The sequence below is a fragment of the Cryptomeria japonica genome, chromosome 10 (genome assembly GCF_030272615.1).
Source record: "Cryptomeria japonica chromosome 10, Sugi_1.0, whole genome shotgun sequence".
NCBI classification, from domain to species: domain Eukaryota; kingdom Viridiplantae; phylum Streptophyta; class Pinopsida; order Cupressales; family Cupressaceae; genus Cryptomeria; species Cryptomeria japonica.
The window spans coordinates 244,822,994-244,845,183 of NC_081414.1; positions in this window are offsets into that span (position 1 = coordinate 244,822,994).

Below are 22,190 nucleotides of genomic sequence, written 5' to 3' on the forward strand. Positions count from 1 at the left end.
AAGTTGTCTACAATTACTTCTCATCCAAAGTGCATGGACCTCACATTACATATTAGGCAAAAATACTTTCTTATTATGTATTTATATTAAATTTTACATTTACATCTTATTTATTTTTTATATAATTTTTTTTAATATTTAAATTTATACATAAATACTTTATTTTAGTTATAGTCTCTTCCTTTCTCTCTTTACATGTATAGGGGTTGTTTTAGTTTATGTACATATTTCATAGGGTAGACACATACATCTACTTCAATGACTCATATTCTTCACAGTTATATTTATATATGTACAACATACCTTTTCTTATGTATTTTTAAATTATAAATTATGTACATATATAATTATACACGTTTACGAAAGTGGGGCAAAATGTTTAGCATAAAATAGCACATGTTAGCACTTTTCTACCTAAGTTTTATGTCACTTTGTGTTGATGTCTTGGATGCATGATACTAGGATGTGAATCAGCTATTTTTGTGCAATCATTAATCCTACAACTAACCATGACACTTTATTCTATACCTTGTCGATCTAGTTCCAAATAGTTCACTCATATTAGATTTAATTGTAATAATTATTTTATCTAGTAGACATGATCACTTACATGATGTTGTCTACAACTTTCAAAATTCAACTTTATGCTTTCTAAGGCTAGCATTTATAGGCAATACTATTGTAAGTCATATAGAATCCATTATATCAATGAAGAAGTATTTTTCAAGAGCATACAATCTCTTCTCAATTTATAGTTATGCATTAGTCTAATTATTTGTCATACATTGATAGATAATCAAATTGTCTATGTAAGTCTACTTCCATTATAAAGAATGATATTAAAATTATATTTTCTGATACACTAATTATATCAACTTATATCAACAAATTGAGAATTTTAACAATTTATACAACATGCATTTCTATATACATGTTGACATTCAACATCACCCAATTGTCTTTTTATGCTTATTATTAATTTAGTTTCGAGACTTGAATAAGCTACTAGAAAGTATAGTACTTCAATCCTTGCACAACAAGCTCCATGAAACTCTTTGGCACCACCCATGTGTTCTTTAGTTTAATTAAAATTAGACAAAAAAATCCTCATAGTATCAAATATCTATTTATATAGTGAACCAGTCACCAGTTAGGAGGGACCTCAAAGAGATCAATCAGGACCGGTCAACAAGAGTAAACACAACGAAAACACAAAGATATGATGGAGGAAATGCAGAACAAATGGTATTATAACATGAAAATTGATTACAACCAACTGGTAACAACCGGGTTACAACATAACCGACTCATAGGCCTTCTAAAACATGCTCAAAGTTCAAAATAGGTCACAACCGGGACCTTTAATCTTAAGATCTATCTTCTAAGCTCACTCTAGCTACTTGATTCTTCAATTGTTACATTATAATACACAATTATAATTATATATAATCCAAGGGGATCTAGTCAATCCACAAAGCAATCAAAACCCAAAGAACAAGACCTAATGTGTAAAATCAACAAGGTTTGCCTCCACCAAGAGATTCCTCTAGAAAATCCAAAGGATGAAATGTAGATCATGGGAAAAGATCGGCCACACACCAAGGAACATTAGAATCAACGCCCAAGGCTCTACAAGCTTCAGAAGGGGTTCCGCTAGATCACCAAAATAGGTCTAGGCAACCAGTAACAAAAAACTATCATCCGGTAACAGAAAACTATCATGGAAACCGATAGTGATAACTTGCCAGAAAATGATCCAAATGCAATGTGGTCTAGAAATAAAAAAGATGATCAAGTCTTCAAGTAGAATCCAACTCTACATGATCCGATGAGCCAAAACCGAGACACACAAAAATAAATGTTGAAATTGCAAACAGAAAAAAAAATAGAAAGAAAATGTTTTTGGTTGATGCAAGATTGCTAAGAATTAGGGATGCTCCTACATCATATAGCATATAGGGTCATTAAAAATATATAAGACTACTCCAAAATGAAAACAAGATAACTATTCTAATTCTATCCTAAATATTTAGACTATTAAATTTTGACCCTCTCATAAACATAAATTATTTAATATTAAATTTTAATTATAAAACTTTTATTACATCAAATAAAATTTACATTATTTGTGAGATTTTTCCAAGATCAATAGCTCAATGAAAATTACAATAGAGAGACAAAATAGATGGTAGGAATAAATTGTATTCTATCAAGATGAAAATACTGATCAATTGGATCATCAATCGTTGTTACTGTTGGAATCCAATAACACTGAGAGGGGGGGTGAATCAGTGTTATATCAAAATGATCAATTTTAGCCTTATTAAAACATGCATACACCAACACATGGATGATCAATGGTGAAGTAAAGAAATCAATAAGCCAATAAAAAAAAACGAGAACCATAACACACAAAATTATACATGGAAAACCTCAAAGAGGAAAAACCACGATGGGATTTGTGACCCACAATTTCAATCCACTGGCCATATGAAGAGATATTACAAAATATAAGGGGCCTGCACTTGCAGGAAGGCTTACAACCTAGAGCACACTGCTCAATCACAAAAGGAGCCTCACTGACTACATATAAATCCAAACTACGATCTGGAGAAGTGGTTGAACTGCTAAAATAACATCTTCTATGCAAGAATACAGTTCCGGCTAAGCTTTGTCTATTCCAGCCTGAAACTCTAAACCCTTTACTAGAATAAACCATGAATCTCCTCACATACATAATCTCTCTAATATATTTCACATCTCCTTCACTATTTCCTTCCTAATATATATTTTCATTACAATGATCTAATCCATCTAACTTATATACCCTATACAACTTATCATGCTTTATGTCGGCTTACAAAGATAATTATAATATCAATATACATATCGGCTAGATAACATAAGTACATGAATATCAAAAACAATTGTCAATGCCAAATCCAAGAGATATCGGCCTTCAATAGCGAAAATCATATTCTTAACCATGTCGGTTTGAATTAGTCAGTAACCAAAGAAATCCTTCTATCATGTCGGTGTTGGTGTTGGTGTTGGTGATAGTACACAACTGAACCAAAACATGAATCCAGAACAAGATACCATGTTGCCATCAATAACAACATAATGAAACCAACCATTTGAGTGTCAATTGCCAACAATCGCACTCTTTGGCATTGATGGTAACACTCATGTGAAAAATGGTCAAGGTTTCATCCTGCCTGCTCCCCCTGAGCTGAATATTTGTCAATACAAAATACCACATACTCCATGTCTCCCCCTAATGTATACAACTCCCCTTTTCTTTTTCACATCTATATCACTCCCCCTTTGACCTTAATGCCATCAAAAATTCTAAAAAAGAATGTCAAAGATCCAAATCTATACAATGAGTATCCTTAAAATATCTTACTGGAGCTTAAAAATTTTGAAATTTTTTGGATATGCCTTCTCCAATAGCTCAAGATAAGTATCCCAACCAGACCTAAAAGTGCCAGAAATAGATACAAGTCCATTTAGTATATGAGCAAATGATTCTTTCTCACTTATCTCTACCGGTGTGGGCTTTCCAGCCATATCCATACACTTATTCTTATGTACACTGAGTGAATCCAACTGGTGACTCACCAAGCCTCTCAAACTTCGGGCTCTTCTTATGATTTTGTCCTTTTCCTTCTCAAGAATAGAAATTTGGGCTTCCAAAACCAAAATTTGGCCATCAATGGATGTATTCAATGAAGTCAATCCATCAAAAGAATTAGCTATACTTGCAATTTTCTCCTAAAATTCCTTTATCTTCTTATCCACATTAACTGTAATTAAATCTATGTTACAACATACCCTATAATATTTGTACACTGTTTCAAAGAATTATTTATTAGTTTCAACTTTTCATCAATCTTCTTCTCAGATTCAATCACCTAATCAAATGCAACTCTCTTAGCCTCTGTGAACCTCTCCAGTGCTTGCATGTTTGAAATCTACTGCAAGGATTCAAAATCCTTTGAAATGTGCTTAGTAATTGTCTTAAGCTTGTTGGATGGGCTCACTTCTCTATCAATCTTGCACTCTAGGACTAGTCTATGCACAATAGTTATAGACTGATCAATAATCCTTTTATCCATAGACCCCTCCTTCATTAATTTTTGTGCAACCATCATCATGAGTTCAGTAGGACTCATCTCGGTTATGTTTTTCTTTACAACCTGTGAGGTGTCAATTGACAACAATGATTGAATTATTATTGGTTCCTTGGTGGATTCCTCTTTCTTCTCCTCTAATGATTTATCCTTTATAGCTTCCTCACTTATACTAGTGGCTTTGCCACTTGGTGCAGTCTCTGCAATTATCGGTTCCCCTGTAGGAACTATAACCTCAACCTGTACATCTGTATCCAGAGGACTGTTATCCTCAACATTAGTATCCTGTACAATATCAACATTTTCACTCTCTGTATTAGTCAGTATCTCAGCATTTGTCTATCTAATGGGGGCTTAATTTCCACTATCTTAATGTTTTTTAAAATTGAGGGTGAAGTACCCATAATACCCTTTCCTTTTCCTTCAACCAAGGTGTCTGCAGTGTCTGTCTTTGATTCTGGTGAACTAAAGAAACCTTGGTTCTCTCCAAAGAACTTAACCCATGCCTTGTGGGTCTCCTTTATTATCTCATTTACCCTTTCTAGCATAAGACTGGTTATTCTATGTTTGTTGTCAAAGACTTTTCTATCTACCACCTCAAATGTCCTTTCTATTTCCTCTGAAGTAATAGAAACACAAACAAATAACAACTCTTGAATTTTTATGTGTTTGTCTTCTTTCATTGCTGTTAGTCTCCTAGTATCTAACATATCATACAATTCTGCTAGTATTTAATCTTCAATTTTATTTAAGGCTTTCTTATAAATATCCAAATATAACAATATTGCTTCCTCTACCTCTCTTTGTTCATCATTCTCTAAACAATCATAGTAAAACTGTACATTCTTTAACAAGCCATCCTTAGTCATTTCATCTACTAATTCTGCACAAGTTTTTGGTGGAAAATTACCAGATTGAATAGCCATGTCAATGTCATTCTTCTTCTTCCTTTTTGCATTACCGGATGGAGCTGAAGGTGTTTCTTTTGGTTCTTTCTTCTGTGCTGGTAACTTGAATGTAACTTTCCCGACCGGTTGCTTTTTAGCCTCTACCTTTGTTTCCTTTGTTTTCTTCCTTACAACCCTTTCAAATGCCAGAGGTGTGTCATCCTCAGATTCAGACTCTGTTGTAATAGACTCAATGAGCACTTCTAGCTCTTTCCTCTTCTTGCCTTTCTCCGGGACAACATCAATTAATGCTTTGATGTCCTGTGAAAGCTTCTCAACAAACTTGCTTTCCTTTTCTTCCTGCTTCTCTCTTTTCTTTTGATTGAACTCTATTTAAGCCTCTTGTGTTTACTGTTATGCAGTACCATAGGGCTTCTTAGCCTCATCAACAGGTGAATTAATCAACATCTTTGCATAAGCATCAAGGATCTGTGCATCAACTTCATAGCCCATTTCCTCAATACAGATCTTCCAGGGCTTGACCGCTTCCATGAGTGTTTCATATTTCTTTACAATGAAGCATATGTCAGTTGAATATTTCTCAATAATATGCTTAGGAACCCTTTCCCTAGATTTCATAGACTTTTGGAATCCCTTAAAATATCCCCATACTTTGTCATCTCTCTGACTACCCAATGTAGTAATTGATTGTTTCAATTGTCTCCCTACTGGGATATCAAATGCCCATTATCTCTTCCCAAAACCTGGAGTGTCATTCATAAAAAATAACATTAAGCAAACAATTAAGTTTCCATACTGGAAAGTTCCTTTCTTTTCACCTTTAATCTTCCCTAGATTTATCAATAATTCATCTAACATCCAACCGCATAGATCCAATTTCTCATTTTCTCTCATCATCTTATAAGATGTGAAAATGCAAGAGCTAGAAATAGAATTTTGTTGGTTTGACTGAGTTACCTTGTAATCAATGATCATGCTACCGAAGTTGATGTTTGTGTCGATAATAGTGTTGATTCTCATAGATCTCCTATCAGATGTTGTGCCAATGATTTTATTGACATAATCATTAGAGACCTTATTATCTAGATGTTGTCCAACTTGTGGTAAACTAGTGATTTCCCTAATGGCTTCCTTGGTGATCTTGTAAGGTCTATCCAACCAGATAAAATCTCCATGTACTCTTCTCAAAACATACCTAATGATTTCATCTTCAAATTCTGAAATTTCTAGAATGTCGGTAAACCCTAAGTCTTCAATGTGCTTGTATATCAATTTGATGTTTCCAAAATCTCCCATAAGCTTTCTCATGTACATACTCTTTATATCAGATGTCCCCAAATCCTTAATGTGACATTGTATGTATGCCCTAACATCTTTGACATAAACAACTCCCTCCAAAACATGGGAAAATGCTCCAACCGAATCTTCAAAGGTAGCCACATGTGGATACCACTTAAAAATTGGTTGGGATGGTCCTTGACCTCTACAACAGTCAGATTTGCAAAAAATATAGGAATAGATGATGATTTTTCTTCTATGATTAAGGAAAAATACCTGATGACCGCTTCCAGTGAAACCTTAACAAATTAATCCAGTCGCCAGTGACATCGCTCAAGAAGACATATGATTACACTGAAGAGCCTTTGATCACTCTGAATCTCTCTTAATCTCTCTAATTCATTCTTAATGGAAGGTGATCAAGAATGAAGTGAGTTCAACCTTTTATCATCCAAGAAAAACCCTAATCTTTCAATTACATCAATGACTTCCAATGAAAGATATCGGATCTTGAAAAAAACATATCCATGTCGGGTAAGCATCTCCAATGTCTGGAACATCTTCCAGAACCTCTTCCTGGAGCATATACAATGTTTTCATGAATTTTGCCTACCCCTAAGGCATATGCCTTAGTTACCGGATGAGCTACCTATCGGTGCAGGAGAAACCTCCTCTGCCGGATAAGTAACTGGTGCATTAGCATCTGCAAATTATTCTTCAGTCTTCCTGACCCATCTCTGGGTATGATCTTTTCGGATTTCACTAACCTTCTCTTTTCCTTTCTCATTTGATCCTCCATTACCAACTAGTGGATTTCTTCTTCTACATAATTTAGCAATATGTCCAACCTCATTACATGCATAACATGTAACATTGTTCTTTTGAATTTCTTTGCTAAAACCAATATAATTGCTTGACCTACACTCATTAGTCATATGTCCAAATTTTCCACATGCATAGCATTTTACATTCATTCTGCAATCTTTTGTCTTATGACCATACTTATTACATTTAGAACATTGACCGGGAGCAGAGTCAGGGTTCTAATTTTCTCTGTTTCTACATTGCCTAGCCATGTGACCAAATTTATTACAAACAAAACATCTACGATTAAATTTATAAGCATTAAACTACCTTACCAGTGCCTTATGGTTTTGATCTTCATTAGCAGTACCAGAACTCTGTCCTTGCTCAAATCCAAGTCCACTAGAATCTCCAATCTGTCTTTGTCTCTTCAACAACTCATCTAGTTGTGCTAAACTAATCTTGAATTTCTCTTTGTACTCACGTGTAGTAGTTAGATCTTCTCTCAAGATTATCATTTGTCTCTCAAGCTCTTGTTCATTACTCGGGGATTGTATTAAATCATTTCTCAACATATTATTCTCATGAACCAACCTACCATAATCTTCAAATTTGTTCTTCAGGGATACAACAAGATTTTCTTCCTTTTTCTTTTGGTCTTGAATATCTTTAGACATTCTCATAGTTACAGCTTGCATTTCATTTCTCATAACCATGTTCTCCTGACTCAATTTCCAACATTGTTCCTTAAATACATTTTTCTCTTCATCATCTTGATTTTGCAAAATTTCCTTCCTCCTAGCTTGAACTGATGATATCCTCTCCTATAGGACAAGAATAAATTCCTTAGCAGAATTCAATTTATCTTGTAGCTTTAATCTCTTCAACCTTTCAGCATCATAATCTTCAAGCTCCATCTCAAGTTGCTTTTCCAAACCCATGTCCATGGATTCCAGATTCAGGATCTCCCTCAAGTTGTTAAACTTCCTCTGAGGCACAAGGCTCTGATACCAATTGTTGGAATCCATTAACATTAAGAGGGGGGAGGGGGGGGTGAATCAGTGTTATACCAGAATTATCAATTTTAGCCTTATTAAAACATGCATGCACCAACCGGTATACCGATACATACATAATTGAAAGAATTAAAGCAATCAATAAGCCAATAAAAAAATGAAAACCATAACACAGAATTATACGTGGAAACCATCAAAGAGGAAAAACCACGGTGGGATTTGTGACCCACAATATCAATCCACTAGCCATATGAAGAGATATTACAAAATATAAGGGGCATGCACTTGTAGGAAGGCTTATAGCCTAGAGCACACTGCTCAATCACAAAAGGAGCTTCACTGACTACATATAAATCCAGACTACACTCCAAAGAAGTGGTTGAACTACTAAGATAACATCTTCTATGCCAGAATACAATTTTGGTTAAGCTCTATTTGTTCCAGTCTGAAACCCTAAACCATTTGCCGGAATAACCCTTACATGAATCTCCTCACATACATAATCTCTCTGATATATTTCACATCTCCTTCACTATTTCCTTCCTAATACATATTCACATTACAATGATCTCAAAATGATCTAATCCATCTAACCTATATACCCTATACAACTTATCGTGCCTTATGTTGGCTTACAAAGATAATTATAATATCAATATACGTGTCAGCTAGATAACATAAATACACAATTGAACCAAAACATGAAGTCGGAACAAGATACCATGTTGCCATCAATGACAACATAGTGAAACCAACCAATTGAGTGTCAATTGCCAACAGTTACATACAATGAATATGAGCCTGCTTATATAGGCAAGGCTATATGGATAAGTGAGCACACAAACATGACATGCGACTCAATGAGAAACAAGGGTAGGTAGGAAATAGGTGTGGTAGGTAGGAGAAACAATATAATATTCCACATGAGGTGGATCACCCACCAGATGTGGAATGTAATAATAAGATAAGACCACAAAAGGTGGAAATTCTCCTACACACACTATCCCAATGTGGCACAAACACCCAAGTGTCTCATACCCAAACTACTTTGAAATGCATTATCCTAAGTAAACTTAAGTAAAGTGTAATAATATCCAACATGAATAATTAATTACACCAACACCCCCCCTTAAGTGCAATTTACGGGAATGCACTTAAGTCTACAATGCAACTAAGCAATGCAAGATGGGTCTTGGCTACGAGGTCGTGTTAGGTACCCATGTACAAATGCAAATACATGCAAACCAATGCAATCTCTCATAAAGCGGGGAAAGAGAGAAAAACCCAATGGGAAAAAAACTCTCCCCCAAAAAGAGAGATGAAAACTATACAAGAGAACTCTCATATAAGTTTGTGAAGGACAAAACCCCATGTGAGGAAAAAGTCCCCCCCATATGAGAGAAGAAGAGAGACCAAGTAGCCCCCCCTTAATGTAGAATCTACACCAATGATAGAAGCTCGACTATGAATGAAGAAACTACTCCATGAATGTCAAACAACATTCCTCCCCTTAGGAAGAAACAAAACCAAAGGTGTATCCATGAAGTCTCCCCAATCATGAAGGGAAGATGTAGGAAAAAAACTCATGATGAATGGAATCTCTAGAAACTACTCAAGTGTCCCCATGTTGATGATGAAAGATACCCCCTCCAAAGGTGGTAAACTGCTCCACACTGCTGAAAAAGGCACTCCAAGATTTAGTGGAGAATAATGTAGAACAATAGCCAAGGACTCACATGGCTCCTCAAAGAATAAAGAGACCTCCTCCAACTATTATACAAAAGTATCCACAATCATGTCAACCTCAAAAGAATGATCATGTAGAGAATGCACAAGAGGGTCAAAGTGTTCCCTTGCAACAATTGAAGAAGGATCATCTTCATCAAAGAGAAGATGAATGTCATCAATGATGTCTCCCAAATCTACAATGTAGGACTCCACAAACAAACCTGCAATGTTTGTCAAGTAGTCATCTCAATGAACTAAAGCTGGAAGACATGAAATATCTTGCTGCACTGAATCACAAGAAGGCAAAACTATTGCACTAGCTACATCATCAGGTGCAATAGGTGATGTGATATCAATAGGAGGAGATGAAATGGAAGGTTCAAGAACGGGGTCACATGTGACAATCCCCAAGTTCAAGCACCCAAAGTTCTCCTCAAAATATAAATCATCAATATAGGAAGAATCGACCTCATCAGTAGGACCAAAATGTGAAAAGAAGTACAACTGTGATGCATGATCAACCACCCCTGTGATGTAGAGGGTTTGGTGTGATACACAACTTGATTGGTTTCACCCTTCAAAGGGTCTTTAATAGACACCATCCAATGGTGTATTGCCTTCAGGCTTCCCAAGGCTTGGTATCCTTTCTAAGGATCACTCACAATAAGGCAACTCCAAATTAACAAGGATTCTTCTACTCCTATGGTCCCAACCCCTCCAACCAAGGACACCTAACAACCCCAAACCCATAGCATATGGGATCTTTTTCTCAAGTGGTGAAGTATGACATTTTTGGATGAAAAAATATGTTATACATGGCATTTGCATTGATTTGGACCTCTTGAACAAATTATACAAGATTCCAAATATTTTTTACCCTTAGTGACCTAGTAAGGGCTACAAGCAATTAGGCCTCCTATTTGGGTTTTTTCTCAATCACTTATATTCTCCCTTAAAAAACCCTAGAATAAATTATAGTTTTGGATACCCTTTTGGAAGCCCTTAGAAACTTCACACTTTGGCATTTGGTTTTTTGAGTTCATGAGGTCTGCCCACACTACCCCTTAATTAGGCCTATCTAGCCAATATTGGAGATTTGTCACTAAAAGTCTTCACCAGTCATATCAGAAAGAATATTGGGCACTTGTCAAAGGTATAAACATGTTTAAGGGTCCCTATCATGCCAAATTCACACACCCTTCAATCCATTGTCCAAGGGTTGCATCCACTTCTTCTGCTGCATAAACTTGCCATATAAGAGATGTCAAGCCTAGGGCATCATCTTAAAAATATCAAATGACACTTCTTTCCTCCCAAACCACTTATAAAATTTAGCATACAACACAATTCAACATTCCCCAAGGTTTCAGGCCATTCCCATGATGGAATGTTGAATTGTGACCCTTCTTGCATCAAAACCCTGATTTTAAGGGTTTCTTAGGCCAACATTAAAGAATTTGTTCTAACTTTCAAACCAAAGAGTTTAAAAACCTCAATCCAATGTAAAATGAAAGGTTATTCATAGACCCAACTTTCCCTGATCTCAATTCATGCCTATCTTCCATACAAATCCGTACAAGTGCAGAAAACTCAAGGAAAATGGAGTAAAAATGCAGTTTTAGATTGGTTTGGGAACAAGAATTTCATTACTAGCTTCTCCTAGCCTATTGACATCATTCCTCAAGCTTATATCATGCCAAGGATCTCCTCCAACCATCCCCAATGTGTACATTCAACCAACTAACCGTTGGGTAACCAAAAATGCAAAAACTTGTCAAAGTTGCTCATGACAACATTGCAACTTTTGACCATTATTACAATTGGCTCTTACCTTCACACCAAAAGGCCAAGAATGAACACACAACACATCTAAGACTCCTAAACACCAAAAACACAACTAAAATGCCCATATAAGGTTGTGGACCAAATTGACACATTTTGGAGCCTTATGGCTTATTACATTGTCTTTGGACCACCATGGATCAACATGGACCAACACATCCTACCACAAATCATCACCATGGAACAACACACATACAAATGATGCAAGCATGTCTCCTTGTGCCCTTGCACCACCCAGTCACAATGATAGCTCTAGTCTCCAAGTCTCTAATGATAACTGAATCAGGTGTGAACTCCATAGTTTTCTTAGTTGCCCCATGTGTGATTTGATAGATGGAAAAAAGATTGTTTGTCAAGTGGGGTACACACAAGACATCATTGAAGGAGTTATCCCCAATGATAATATATCCTTTCCCAATCACATCCATGTATGTATGATTGCCCATCAAAATTTGCAGCATGTGGCAAGGCTCAAATGAAGAGAACATAGACTGTGAAGATGCCATATGATGAGAAGCCCCTAAATCTAAAAGCCATCTCCCTGAATCATAATTTGTAGTAGCACAAAGAGCTTGCCCCTTTCCTTTATCTATCCCAAAAGAGTGATCCTCTCATTTATCCTTTTCCTTCGAATAATAAGTCGATGTAGACATTCTAGAAGGTAGGTTGATTTTGTTCTTCTCAAGAAGATTCTTCAACTCATCAATATCCTTCTTGTAACAATGATGTTCATCATGTCCCGACTTCTTGCAATATGCACAAAAAAGATTGTACTTATATGATTTCCTCTTAGGTGAGAATGTAAAATCACCTTGTTGTGGAGAGGATGAGTGTGCTCCATCTTGTTGTGGTTTAGACTTAGGTTGCTTTTGGTTCTTGCCTTTTCCTTGATTTCTTTGATTCCCTTTATTAGCCACCAAAGCTTGTGACTTTGAATATTTGAGAATCCCCATCTTGGTCAACTTAGATTGCTCAAGTATCAACATCTCCGTGAATGCATCAAATGAGGGATAAGTGTATGACAAACCTTGATCTAACCTATGGGTGTGAAAGATAGATACAAAGGTTGCATACTCTAAAGGAAGCTTGTCCAACAAGTTATAAACTAGTTGAGCACCCTTTTTGTCAGTTCCACAATCCCTTAGCTTTTCTCTTAGCTCATTGGCTTTTGTGACATAAACTTGGATTGTATCAAAATCCTTGGGATCTAATGTTGTGAGCTCACTATCAAGCTTCTATCCCTTAATCTCATCAAATTGACCATACAATTTCTCATAAATATCCCAAGCCTCTTTGATTGTTGTACACTTATCAATGTGAAAAATGAGGTCATCTAATACATACTTCCTAAGAGTTCCAAGTGCCATAGCATTCTTAGTGAGCCATTCAATTTGAGCATTAGGATCAACCTTAAGATCAGGTGGTGCTATAATAGTTCCATTTACATAATGAATGAGTCCCTTTTCCATTAGTTTACTCCATGCCTTAATCTTCCATGGTGCATAATTATGAGGAGTTAAAAGTGGAAATTTAGGAGAACCCAGAGCACCAAAATGAAAAAACACAAGATAGAGAGAGGCACAATCACACAAGACACCCCCCCAAATTACTCAATCAAGAAACCCCTTCCAAAATGGTGATTTGGTACTTTATACTTGGTGCGTATACAATGAGCCACTTGCAAAAAAAGACAAGGTGGAATTGTGATTTCAATCTTACAACTACCTCAAGTAGGCTATAAGAGACTCCAAACAATACTACAAGTGATCTAAACTAAGATCCAAGCAAAATACAACTACCAAATAGGCCAAAAATGACCAAATACTGAAAGTACAATTTCTACTTAAAATCATTGCAAAATAATGGCAGATTATGAAAGTAGACAAAAAATTATGCACTTTATAAAAACGACACTTGAAAGGGAGGTCATATGACCCCAAACGAAGCCTCTGAAGTTGCAAAATTGGGGATTAGGTAGGCACAATCATGAAAATATGTAAATTATGAAAAATCAATCCATCAAAATCATAAAATTTCTCCACCACTGCGAAGAGCATGAAATTCTAGCCCATTTCAAAAAACATTGCACAAAAAAAGGAGCAAAAATGAGCAAGTTAGGGCCATTTGAAGTTGAACTGCAATTTCCAAAATGCAAATGAGGGGGGTGAAAAAATTTCAAAATACTTCTAACGTCAACAAATGACAGGCTTAAATTTGACGCCCGTCTGGCCGTAAAAAAATTCACCTCCACCACTACGCGACGTTCGTACCATACGGACATGCTAACATGGCAGTCTCTGATTGGGTCGTACAAGAGACGTGCCAATATAGATAGGATGAGGTGTTGATGATGTGGCCAATGACTTTGTTATCTGTATGGATGACTAGACAGTATGGTGGGTGTCGTGTCTGTCCACGTGGCAGGGGTGACTGAATTGAACGACCGATTGACTACAAAACTGACGGTAGTCGGCGGTGAGGCGGCCCAACGGGGAGGAGCAAAGGCTCAGCAGGGAGGTTGTTGGTGGTGAGGTGGCCCAAGCTCAGAGAAAAGACTGGCAGTGGCGCAAAGACCAGTCATGGAGGAAGTGACGGCCAAGTCCAGGGTGTCGAAGAAAAACAGACGGCGAGAGCTGGAGTGGAGATGGGAGCAACGACGGGGCCGAACAAAGGACGTAGCGGGAGTGGAGGTTAGTGGGCACGAACATAATCTATAGTGGACGACAACATGACACCAGAGCACGGTGGCCCGATGGGAAGGTACACGCTAGGAGCTCATAGGCTGACGGAGATTGGCGGTGATAGGACAGGCGGTTAGATCACAGAGCACGGGCGATACGGGCCCGCAACTCTGTGGGCAATTAAGAGACAATTTGATGGTCGGGGAGGTCAAACCCCCCAAAAAATAATAAAAATTTTTTGTGTATAATAAAAATAATATTTGCAGAATATTTTTTTTATTTTTTTTGCAAATCATACCATACTTAGCCAAATAGGCTAAAAAAATCCTCCAAAATAGGCCGAGTTTATAGTCAAAATTCTTGGAAACAGCCTTCCGGACTCAACCGTGATGTCCAAATTACTGTATGATGCCCCAAAAAATGTAGATCACCAAATCCTAAATTGAAGCCTCCAAAAATGCCTCTCCAAGACAAATCAATGAAGCCCCAATGGATCTGATACCATGTGATATTTTTCCAAGATCAAGAGCTCAATGAAAAGTACAATAGAGAGACAAAATAGATGATAGGAATAAACTGTATTCTATCAAGATGAAAATACTAATCAACTGGATCATCAATCGTTGTTACATACAATGAATATGAGCCTGCTTATATAGGCAAGGCTATATGGATATGTGAGCACACAAACATGAAATGTGGCTCAATGAGAAACAAGGGTAGGTAGGAAATAGGTGCAGTAGGTAGGAGAAACAATATAATATTCTACATGTGAGGTGGATCACCCACCGAATGTGGAATGTAACAACAAGATAAGACCACAAAAGTTGGAAATTCTCCTACATGCACTATCCCAATGTGGCACAAACACCCAAGTGCCTCATACCCAAACTACTATGAAATGCATTATCCTAAGTGTAGCGTCGTAAATTGTACGCACTTGCTAGGGTGGTACAATTTCACACCTAGTTTAGCACCCGCCTTGGTGCATTTTACATTTTGCATTGCATTTCTCCTTTAGCACTTAATTAATCAAATTAATTAGGTCTAAGGTCCTATTTCATCATCCTTCACATCATAAAGTTGGGCCCTTTCATTAAAGTGTGCCCCTTTTTCATGTTATTCCTCCAATACATCATCTAATCAAAAACCCTAATTAAGTCCTATTTTGAACTTGGGGGCTTGATTTCGGGGGTCAAAACATCTCGAAATCACCTGTAACTTCGGGATTCTCTCTAAAATCATCATATCTGACAGCCCTGAAAATTTGGTGAAAAGTTGTCGGGACCATGGCGCTCGGAGTGCACACGGTCCCGGACATTTTTCCCAAAATTTTAGGAGCACGATCCAATCATAAAATAAAGCTTAACCCCAAGAAATTGGCAGGAGATTCAATCTCTAGGTCGGCCTAGAGTTGAAATTACGACCTAGGGTTCATACATAAGAGCTCTCTTTCTTCATTTGAAAGGATCCGAATTTTGTTTTCAGGAACCTCATATGCAGCGAAAGAGTAGATCTTTGAAGACTTCAACAATATTCAACATCCCTCTATCAAGCATTTATCAATTCCATTCATCCATTTAGGGCTTGGAAGACATTGAAGAACAATAGGAGATTACCGACTGAAGATTGGCTTGTACCCCTCCCTTGGGGGTTGGGTTTGATTTCATGTTGTTTTCATGTCTTTGCATAAGCTTCAATATCTCATTTATTCATGCTTTAAATCACTTTGCATCTTGATTTAGAGTATTTACATTATCATTTACAAGCAATTAGGGTTTACTTTCTAGGTTGCTCTAGTTTGCTTACTTGCATTTTAGATCTTGCACACACACAAGGTCTGCACACACATTACTTTTACAATACAACTTGGCTATTCGTGGAGGTGGAAATCACCGAAGCAAGGGTTTGACTAAGGCAAAACCCTATATAGCCGCCCAAACACCTTTTTCAGATACAAGTGCAGGTTTCGGAACTCGGACGACGCCGCAGGTTGCAGATCCGGGAAAAGCAGGTTGAGACAGCACCCCACACCAAATTGTAGAGCAAAAGACTAGGACAAGGGCGTGGGTGCCCTGGACCTACCAGGACAGGGGCGCTAGGTGCCCTGGTCCCTGGGACAGAGGCGCTGGGCACCCTGGTCCTCCTGACAGACAACATTTTCAGACAGTTTTCCAGAGTGCAAAACAGCAGTTTCAGGTGCAGTTCCGGGACAGAATCAGGACAGTGGCGCCCGCGCCCCCATCCCGAACATTTTCAGTCAAATTTTGACTCCGGGTATGCATCTGCATTCTTTTCTTGTCTTTGTGTTTATAGCTTTCCCTTGTTTAAGTTCAATTCTGTAATCTTGTTATTAGTCCATACTTGCATTTTAGGGTTAGGAATTGAACTTGCATAATCTTACCTTTCAATTACAACAAAGGAATAGAAATCCTAATAGGTAGCCCGTGGCTCTCTCTTTCACAAAAATAAGTAGCCAATTGTGTGATACCTCTAGGCTCTTTCGTATTCCGTAATGTGTGTCAAAAGGTAGGATTAGGGCATGATAACCTAGTCTCGCTTTTTCTCCCACACACTAAGTAAACTTAAGTAAGGTGTAATAATATCCAACATTAATCAAATACACAAACACTAAAACCCTAAATTCAATGTTGTCTCTTTACAAATATTGGCAAGTTTGGACCCTCTGTGGAGGTGGATGACTATGTTATTGAACAACCTCAAGAAGACTCTAACATGGTTGGAAAAGCCAAAAGAACATATATTAATGTAGATGTGAGTGGATTTGATGTTGTCACTTCACTTATATGGACTATTTCTTTTCAAAGTGATGATAATAGCTCTCTGGATAGTTGAACGGGAAGTATTTGTAATTGGAGGCATTGGAAAATTTAGATTTGCCCATGTTTATGCCATTATTAGTACAAAACTAATACATTCATACTTTATTTTAGTCACAGTCTCTCCTTTTCTCTCTCTATGTGCACTCTTTTTTAGTAGACACAAGCATAGGGGGTTTTATCAATTTTAGTTTTAGTTTATGTTCATCTTCCATTAGGTGGACACATACATGTGCTTGATTGACTCATATTTTTCATAATTATATTTATATATATAGCTTACCTTTTCTTATGTATTTTGTATTTTTAATTTTTAATTTATGTACACATATTTTTACACCTATACAAAAGTGGGGAAAAATGATTAGCATAAAATAGCATACCTAGTAATTTTCACACTAGTTTATGTCACTTTGTGTTGATTCATTGAATGCATGATTATAGAATGTGGGATAACTATTTTTGTGCAATCATTAATCTTAGAACTAATACATGACTCGGTCATGACACTTTATTCTATATTTTGTTGATGTAGTTTCAAATAATTCACTCATATAAGAATCAATCACAATAGCTAGCATATCTATTAGACATGATCACTTGCATGATGTTGTCTACAACTTTGAATATTCAGTTTGATTCTTTCTAAGATTAATATTTGTAATATTATTATAAGTCATATAGAATTCATCATATCAATTAATAAGTATTTTCAAGAGCATACAATCTCTTCTCACTTTATAGTTATGTATTAGCTTAATCCTTTGTCATACATCAATAGACAATCAAATTATCTATATTAGTCTAGTTCCATTGTCAAGAATGATATTAAAAAGAAATTTTCTGATACAATTATATTAAATTAAATTAATAAAATGATAATTTCAACAGTTAATACAAAGTTTTTTTTGGCAAGGTGGCAATGCCACTTGATATATTTTATTAATAATATAGAATTTTTACAATATATTTAAAAATTGGTTCAAACTGAGCTCCCAGAGAAAAGAACCATCAAGAAAAACTCTGATCATTGCTCGTCAACATGACTATAGAAGAGAAGTAGTGAACAATCCTCTAGTCGGAGCTAGTTACAAAATAGAGATCAGCAAAGGAGCATGCAGGCTCATTTAAAAATAGGAGCATGCAAGCTCATTTTACAGAATAGGAGCATGCAAGCTTATTTACAAAATAAGGAAATGAAAAATAAATAACATAGGTTGCCCAGTGAATGAATAAGAGAGCTCCAAAAATAAAGAGGACTAAACCAGCATCAAAGAACTCCTGCAACCAAAATTGACATGCCCCTGCACCAAAAAACACCTGCAACCAAAATATATAAATATACTACAGAACATTGAGAATTTACAAGAAACACAAGGGTCCAAAACATGACTAACACCAACAACATGAGATCTGCGGTGCGCCATTATAGACAAATTCCAAAGGAGAGGAGGTGAATGTGGAAATGTTAGAGAGAAATGAAGCCCAAAATTTTTATGTCATAAATGAAAAGTGTGAGAATTTGTGATACCATGAGAGAGCTTTGATACCATGTGAGATTTTGCCAAGATCTAGAGGCAATGTAAAGCACAAATAAGAGAGACAAAATAGATGATAGGAATAAACTGTATTCTATCAAGATGAAAATATGATCAATTGGATCATTACAAGATGTTTAGTGAATGTCTATACAAACAATGTAGATGAGCTTGCTTATATAGGCAAGGCTATATGGATATGTGAGCACACAAACATGACATGTGGCTCAATAAGAAACAAGGGTAGATAGGAAATAGGTGTGGGTAGGTAGGAGAAACAATATAATATTCCACATGAGGTGGAATGTAACAACAAGATAAGATCAACACCATAAAAGGTGGAAATTCTCCTACACACACTATCCCAATGTGGCAGAAACACCCAAGTGTCTCATACCCAAACTACTATTAAATGCATGTACCTAAGTAAACTTAAGTAAAGTGTAATAATATCCAAGATGAATAATTATTTACACCAACAAAAAGAAAGAGGAGATATATCATAAAAAATCTGACAAACCAAAAGAAACGGTGTAGAGAGATAATCATGAAAACAACGCCACACCAAACTTTAAATGGCATATGAAGGACGGATTCCCGATGTGAAAATATATACAAAGTTACTTTCTATTTACATGTTGACATTTAAGACCACCTAATTATCTTTTTATGCTTACCATTAATTTAGTTTCAACACTTGAATAGGCTATAAGGAAGTCTAGTACTCCAATCCTTACACAGAAAGCTCCATGATTCAACTCTTTAACATCACCCTTGTGTTCTATAGTTTAATTAATATTAGACAATTAGATTCTCATAATATCAAATTATATTTCTATACGGGATAGGATCACTGTTTCCACATGATCAAGATGGAGAGCATATTTTATCAGATTGTGAACTAAGAGTGCAATGCAACATCAAGAAAAGAAGTGTGTGTGCAACATGTGATAGTGAAGCAAAGTGTGAATGTGGCAATAATTAAACAACACGTGTATATGCAGGTTATTGCATTGTTTTGAAGGAGTAGTTTAAAATATGCAATATAGTTGTTGGTTGAATGTTATTTTAATATTATGCTAATTAGAGAGAGTATTGAGAGTGATGGTGTTGCATGATAAAAGAGAGATGAATGTTTTATGAGACGAGATAAATAATTTTCTAGTTACAAAATGTGTCTATAACATTTATTGATAGGAGTTGTTGCTCTTTTATATGATATTTGTAATATCTTTTAAGTTGATCCCTACAGGATATTGGGTTGGTGCTCAAAGTAGGGAGTTGGTGCTTCCTTAGAGTTGGTGCTCTTAAATGAAGGATTTTGTGATTCCTTAAGGTTGGTGCCCTTAAACATTGTAAGTGGTTTTTACATTATGAGGTTGGATTAGGACAATAAATCCTAGAAACATTTCTCACAATGGTTTTTCCCATCTTGGGTTTTCCACGTATATAATGTGTTATGGCTCTTGTCTGTGAATTCTCCCTTTTTGTTTAAATATATCATGGTTATAATTTTTTTTAAATTATTGATGATTAAAGTTTTAATTGGTGTACTAATATACCCCACTCTCAATAGAAATTTATGCTCAACACTTGGTATAAGAGTGTGGTTCCCTAAAAAAGCTTAAGAAGGTGATGTATATCATGCAAAGTGAAAAAATGGTATTTCAAAAAGCATCCTCTTCCATTAGAGCCTCGTTATTTGATGGTTCTAAATATGTATTCTAGAGACAAGAATGGAGAGTTATTTGTCTTCATTAGGATTTGATGTTTGGATGTATGTTGAAAATGTTGGAATCCAAGAACACTAAGAGGGGGGGTGGGGGGGGGGGGGGGGTGAATCAATGTTCTACTAGAATGATCAATTTTAACCTTATTAAAACATGCATTCACCAACCGGTATACCAGTACATATAAAATTGAAAGAAGTAAAGCAACCAATAAGGCAATCACACAAATGAATACCATAACACAAATAATTATACATGGAAACCCTAAAAGAGGAAAAACCACGGTGGGATTTGTGACCCACAATATCGATCCAGTGGCCATATGAAGAGATATTAAAAAATGTAGGGGCCTACACTTGCAGGAAGGCTTACAGCCTAGAGCACACTGCTCAATCACAAAAAGAGCCTCACTGACTACATACAAATCCATACTACAATCTAGAGAAATGATTGAACTGCAACGATAGCATCTTATATGCCTAAATATAGTTCTGGTTAAGCTCTGTTTGTTCCGATATGAAACCCTAAACCCTTACCGAAATACCCTCTTACATAAATATCCTCACATACATGACCTCTCTCATATATTTTGTATCTCTATTATATATCCATATCCTTGCCTATACATACATTCATACTACAAAATGATCTAATCAACTAACCTATATGCCCCTTTACAATCCACCATGCCTTATGTCAGCTTACAAAGATAATTACAATATGAATACACATGTTGGCTAAATAACATAAACACATGAATATCAAAAACAATTTTCGATGTTGGATCTCCCAAATGATGTCAGATCCAATACCAATAACCTGAATGTGAACCATGTCAGCTTGCAATGCCAGTAACCAAAGAAATCCATCCAACCTACCGGTGTCGGTGCCGGTGTCGATGCCAGTGAAGTGTCTGTCGATACACAACTAATCCAAAATATGAAGCCGGAACATGTTGCCATGTTGCCATCAATGACAGCATATTGAAATTGTAGACACATAAATCTGTCCACTTAACTAAATGAATTTTTAGTATTTATTTGATTATTTAATGATCGATCAATATTTAATTAATTCATCTTAAACCTCTTCTCCTATTAATTAAATAAATTGTTCAATTTATTTAAATTAATTCATTAAACCATACTCTAACAATTAATTAAATGAATAAAGCATATTTGTTTAATTTAACCCCTTTCCTCATTTAAATAAATAAATAAATATTTATTTAAAATCTCTAAACTACCCCCCACTTGCATTCTCCTACAAATGCAAGTTGCACCAATAAATAGATTGTATTTCTAAATAAAATCCTATTTCTCTCACCCACCAAACCCACTTGCATCCTGAACCCCTTCTAGATTGTTCTAATCCATTCCAAATTTGCCTAATCCCTCTCCCTAATTATTATCACATTCCTAAGAAAAGAGAAGTCACTTCTCAAAGCCTCCAAAGTCTTCTAAATCATTTATGGTTCTTACATAACCATTTATGGCTCTTACATAACCATTAATTTGGTTATGGGTCTCTTCAAGCATTCATTGTTCTGACCATGGTTATCCCCACTAACTCTTGTACAAGAGTTTATCCATTGGATAAAGGCAATATTCATTGGATAAAAGCTTTATTCACTAACTCAAGCCTAACCAAACCCTCCTAAGGCAACCTTCATGTCATCTCAAGCATTTA